At 29.4% G+C, this 6,560-nt stretch overlaps 1 long non-coding RNA gene across 1 annotated transcript; it reads right to left on the bottom strand.

Moving 5' to 3' along the window:
• Nucleotides 1-35: 35 nt before the first annotated feature.
• LOC139522787 (uncharacterized) lies at nucleotides 36-6,513 on the bottom strand. The gene is made up of 2 exons (XR_011664494.1): nucleotides 5,667-6,513; nucleotides 36-2,306 (listed from the first exon to the last, which is right to left on the bottom strand). It is a non-coding gene; the product is annotated as an uncharacterized lncRNA (long non-coding RNA).
• Between the last annotated feature and the right edge of the window lie 47 nt (nucleotides 6,514-6,560).

Here is a 6,560-nt window from a genome sequence, read left to right as displayed (position 1 = left end):
TAAATAACTTTTAAATAATATAACGAACAAAATCAGAAGGTGACATCATCTTTTTTATTAGCAAATCAACAAGAACAAAATAAATAACATCATATAGAAAATAAATGAGCAATGTTAGTGATCCACAAACAATTCAGCCATACATGATCTATGTACATAATAATGGTTGAGTTAATATTGGTATCCTTTAGATGACCACTTTACAAATGATTGTCAAATAGCACTAATAGTCTCATATCCTAATCTATCTTACTCAATCTTAGTATGAAATTTAGAACAGTAATGTTTAAATCCAGTTTTTGAAAGGATTTTTTTTAATTTTCCTACACAATCAATTATAAAACTTAAAATCTAGGAGCTTCGATCCTGACCTGGTGGCCTTCATTTGTTTCAAAAAGATAAATAACCATGTAAAGGCCATTTTTCTACATACATTTTGAAGGAAACGTGCATTTGATTTTTGGCATAATTGTTAACCAACTGAACAGGTTTTTTTCCATCAAAAGTTAACATACATGTATCACTTTAAATACTTTCTAATTTATATAATAATCATCAAAGAGATATTAACATAAATACAATGATCTACAATACTTCTGATGATAATAATGATATCTTCACACTGAACATGAAAAGTATCAATTCTTGTCGAAATGAAATTAAGTTGTATTTATGGCTCATTAATAGCATGTAATTTATTATAAACACATCAAACAGCAGGTATCATATATTTTATAAAATTATGTTTTTTGGCAAATGAAGAATTAAATATTCCCTTCATTTAGTTCAATGTTCAATTAAAGAAATGCATGAAATAAATTGACAAAGATTTTAAACCAAGTGTAATGATCAATTAAAACCATATTAATGGGGCCATTTATCCCGTTTTAAAACTCCATATCAAATTAATTATTCACTATACATGTAAATCTAACACATCTAATGACGTTTGTTGTATCAAAATAAACAGCTGCGCCAGGAGGGCAAGAGATACATGTGTAACATATTTATAGAAATTTCAGCAAGAATAAAATGCTACATTAAAGAAGTCTTTAAATGGTCAGTAGAATTTAAAAGCAGATTTCTTAAATGTATCCTAGGCATATTATCAATTGTCTATTTATGATAGATGAAACAAATACATGTTTCTCGTATTTTATATAGATAAGACTGTGCGTTTTCCTGTTTGAATTGTTTTACCCTTGTAATTTTTGGGTCCCTTCATGGCTTGCTGTTCGGTGTGAGCCTAGGTTCAGTGTTGAAGACCATACTTTTACCAATAATGGTATACTTTTATAAATTGTGTCTTGAATTGAGAGTTGTCTCATTGGCACTCATACCACATCTTCCTATATCTATGTACCATATTCAAATGAGAACATTGACTTCAAGAAAATAGTTATTTTGAAAAGAAATAACATATAAATAAGAGATTTGGCAAGCTGTAAAACCTGGTTCAGTCAATCAGTTTAATTTGAAAGTGTCTGTACCAAGTCAGAACTGGAATGAGGTTTTCTCAATTGTATATATGGACACTTTAATCGCTTTGGAGTCCAGGAAAAGTGGTTAAGGATTCAACAGAGAAAAAGATTTTTTATCAATAAAGAATACAAATTAAATTCAGATGAAATACATGTAAGCATACAAAAAACAGAAAATTATCACAAATGAATCTTTATGGAGTATTGGATATCTAACAAAATTTTCACAATAGGTATCTGTAAAATAATTGATACGTTTAATATGCCAAAATAACAACATTTCTTATCTAAAAAATAATTAAATAGGGGAGAACAAATCATAACATGCCCAAATGAGAAAAAAGAGACAATGTTCCTAACATTTTCACAAGATAGGTTATTAATGCAAATAAAATATAATCCCCTGTGTGAATGCTTCATACACAAAAAATACTAAAATCAATGCATTCCCTCAGATAATAACTATATTTGTTGTAAAGAATTATTAGCAATATCAAACTAAATGTATTTTGAACAATATATATGTTGCAGTATAAAATTGACATTTGTTTTCTGACTTTGGGGTAGCCATATTTGTTCTAATACAGTATTGTAAGTATTCACACTCTGTATAAGAACAGTATGTAGACATTCAATATAAATCACACATTTTTTAGCATAGAGTCTAACAATTTTGCCAGGTAGTTTTTGCATTGATCTTAGAAATAAATTTAAATATTTTGCAGAGACCTTCATTTCATTTTTTCAACTATTCTAATGATATACATTTGTAGTTTAAAATGTTTTAAAATGAAATTCTAATAAGTATGATGAAAAACCAAAATCCTTAAGGTTTATGTACCCTTCTGTAGCCCTTTTTGTACGAATTTTTCAAACCTCAATAGTATCAAAACTAAATATATGATAAAATATAGAGATAGGTCATTTAGTACATGTTCCAAGGGGAAACTTGATGCTAAGCATTATTTTTTACTGTTTCATTGCCTTTGATAGAAAAAGAGGACTTTGTTGCAAATAAATCAAGATTTTTATAGAAAATCCACAGCCTTTAATACAGAGATTTTTGTTATAAAATTTGAAACATAAATTACTCACTTGATTTTCTATGATGTGCTAGTGTTTATTCTTTACAAAAAGTTCTCAGTAACCTGTAAATTCCAAAACACCTCGTGCTGAGTCACTAAAGTCGAGCGCACCCTAAAAGTTGTACTTGATTTTGGCCATATTTATACTTGTCTTAACCAATAACTACATTTATAAACTAGTTTTAAGGAAATCAATGCTAGCACTGCATGCAATAATCCTATATCTATCAGTCATCAAATTGCCAAATATGAGAGTACAAGGATAAAGGCTGTGGATTTTCTATAAAAATCTTGATTTATTTGCCACAAAGTCCTCTTTTTCTATTAAATGCAATGGAACAGTAAAAAATAATGCTTTGCATCAAGTTTCCCCTTGGAATATGTACAAAATGGCCTATCTCTATTATTCATAATATCTGTAGTTTTGATACAATTAAAGTTTGAAAAGTTCGTACAATCAAAGAGCTGAAAGCTCTGAAGAAAAATGACGCCACTGTCTCTAATATTGGGATAGTTTTTATGAAAGTCTTGATTTTCACATACCGTAATTAGTTTAACAATGCAACATGTCTCGTAAGCATATAATTGATATTCGTATATATGTGTGTGTGTGAAGTGAAGGTGACAACTGGCTGTTTTTTTAAGACAAATGAATAGGTCAAGACTACCTGAATTGTACAAATAAATACCGTAGAAAGGCTTGTATATTTCTCACTGGTACATAGTCTGAATCCGGGTCCGTTCCCGCCCACTCATGTTCGCCCCCTTTCACTTTCACATCCTAAATGTTCGCACCCAATCTTAATTGGTTTTGTGTTTATTAACTCTGTAAGCAAGTGTTTTCTTATAAGTATAATTGTTGTCATTGTCTCAAAATAAAGTGAGACAGCATTTTTATTTGTGTTGAATAAATCTTAATTATGTTTTGGATAGCGTATTGTTAAAAATAATAATAATCCTTTCTAATTAAAGTGGTATTTTGTCAACGTTTTATTTTGTGTTGAATAACTCTTAATCATGTTTTGGTTAGTGTATTGCTATAACTTTGTTTCATTGACTTCTTTCAAAATGAAGTGAGATTCTGAATATGTTTTTTTCTGTGTGTTGAATAGATTTTATCATGTTTTGGTTATAATAGTGGATTGCTATATTTTGGTTCCTATATTTTATTGTTTCGTTGTTTCAGATCTAAAGGACCAAGCTGTTAAAAACAATTATCTTTTGTGTTTTTCCTTTAAAATCTTCAATGTTTTACTCATACCAATCTTTAAATACATTCAGTATTTACACCAAAGCAATTTAAAACAACAATCATGATTTTCCAATTATTCAACTTGAATTTGAATTAAAATTGAGCGCGAATGAGTAGAGTGCGAACGGACCTTGGGTGCGAACATGCGAGGTGCAAACCTGCAAGGTGCGAAAGTGTATTGGGCGCGAACAGACCTGATACCACAAAATATTAAGTAAATAATCTTTTTGTTACAGTTATCAAAGGTCTAATGAAACTCAGGTAATTTCAAACATTTGTCAAAGAATTCTAGTCAAACCGGCACCTGGTTAAATTGGCACCTGGACAAATCAGCACCTGGTTAAATCGACACCTGATATAGTCAATTCGTCACCCATGTTAAATATATATTTTAACAGTATTTTAAGCAAAAAGAGTAAAAATAAGTAAGGGGTTGCCAGAATTTTTTTCAGTATTTAAGCAAAAAGAGTTAAATACTAACTTTCACATTTTTGGGTGTTCATTGTACATTTTGTATATATTTATTTTTCTCAACTAAATGACATTTTTGGTGTATTTTTAATGATATATATATGAGTAGTCAAAATAATTATTACGTCTGGCAAGGCTTTTTTAATTTTATTCTGGGACACCTTTCTATGACCGCAAGGCTATGTTAATTTTTTTCTGGGACGCCTTCCTAAGAAAGCCTTCCTACGAACTTCGTAGGAAGACGTCACAGAAAAAAAAAAAAATAGCCTTGCCAGACGTCATAATTATTTGGACTAATACATGAGATATTGGATATTTTTATGCATTATTTAAACCAGTTGAGCATTTTACAGGATTGTTTGTTTAATGCTTTTTAAACTTTACTGAAAAAAAAACACCTTAAATTTGCTTATTATTTGGCATGAAAGTTTGATTTATTGAAAGGGACTCATAGTTTTCCATTTTTTTTTAATAATTGTCTAATTGTTAAAACAACAGCTTGGGTAAGGGCTTCGTTGTTTACCTTTATACACAACAACATAATTTCACTTTGGTTTCGTTGTTTACCTAAATACACAACAACATATTCACTATGTACTTGGTAACAGTTATTAATTAATTGAATAGAAAATATTATAACAAATATTACTGGATGCCGAATTGACGTCAAATAGGTGCCGACTTGACTTGTACGTTTCAATTCCTCTGCGATCGTTTGCGGTATTTTCTTGAGAAAAACCTATTTTCCATCATCAAAAAGAAGAAGAAACTGCTTGAAAATGATTCTGGAATACTTCATGATTGTTAAAATAAGTTAAATTCACTCACAAAACAATTTTAAAACTTGCGATGTTTAAACAGGAAGTTTCAAAAGCACGTGTAAAAAAAGAAATTAACCGGTGAGAGTGGAAATCCGTACATAACAGATATCACTATAGTACGACTTTGAAAGCAAAACAGTTCCATCCTTTTGTAAAACAGTCTTTAATATACCTATCACATTAATGTTTGAAGGGTCTTAAGCTTATTCAAACCATAAAAGTCGGTATGAAACACCAAAACGGAATGAACAATAACCGATTACGTTTTGTAGTTTACAAATTCTAAACTGGTTCCCGTCAAACTACAACACTTTGTCCGAGTGTAGTGGAATACAAGCAGAAACCAGTTAGTTTGTAAACTGGTTCCTGGCTGATTACTACACAATGACCTCTCATGCATAATTAATGATAACACAAGCAGATTCCAGTTTGTATAGAAAATAGTAAATACGAAACCAAGCGCGGTAGGCAGAGAAATGTAATGAAGTTCAGGTCGCTAGAAATGGAACAATGACTCCGTCATTTTCCAAAAATGGCTACAGAAGGGTACATAAACCTTAACAAAAAAAGAGTTAATTTTCTAAATTTTACTACAATTCTGTATTGTACATTTAAGGAAACGAATGCTTCTTTTTGTAAATTTATTAGGTTGTATAAGCGTTGACCAAAGTACATTTTGTATGAAGTGCAAAAGCAAGTGTTTTAATGTTTTTATACTACCAAGATAAAAATGATGCAGTGTAATAATAAGTCAAAACTATAGTTTAAAAAATAAAGATACAAAAAAAAAAAAAATTACCTAGATATTCATATAATCTAAATCCAATGTATTAAAAAAAGAACTAAAATAATTTGATTATCTCTTTCAAGTGCGAACATATTAGAAAGATTATTACAAAAACAAATTATAGAAACACTTCTCATTCAACAAACATAATAATGTCTACAAAGTGGAAGATCAAAGTTAAACAAAATTACATTGTAATTGCTCAATATATCTTAAGATTTACAAAAAAATGAATTATTTGTATTAGTGTCTTTCAGCCCTGCTTAAAATTAATAATCTAACATTTAAGCACAAACAGCAGCAATTTTTGCCCAAAACAAATGCAATGAAAATATTAGGTTGTCATAGGTAATAAACACATCAGTATAATTAGGTATTATACTATTAAGATTTTGGCAACATTTGCATAGTGGAAAAAATAAAATTGTATAGAATGCACTGTTACCAACAGGAAGTAACACATCCCACTTTATATCTATGACGTAAAATCAAACCACATCATTTTATTCAAAATTAAGACATCAAGAGGGCCTTTTAAAATTATAAATATTGTTTACTCATATTATAACAAAGGGAAGTCCTCCTTTTACTAAATAGCAGAATTTCAGTTTCATGAATTTTTTCATGATTCAACATCATCTAACAAAAAATAATTTAATATTA

Source organism: Mytilus edulis, chromosome 5, assembly GCF_963676685.1.
Source record: "Mytilus edulis chromosome 5, xbMytEdul2.2, whole genome shotgun sequence".
Lineage (NCBI taxonomy): Eukaryota > Metazoa > Mollusca > Bivalvia > Mytilida > Mytilidae > Mytilus > Mytilus edulis.
This window is presented reverse-complemented; position numbering and strand designations above follow the sequence as displayed.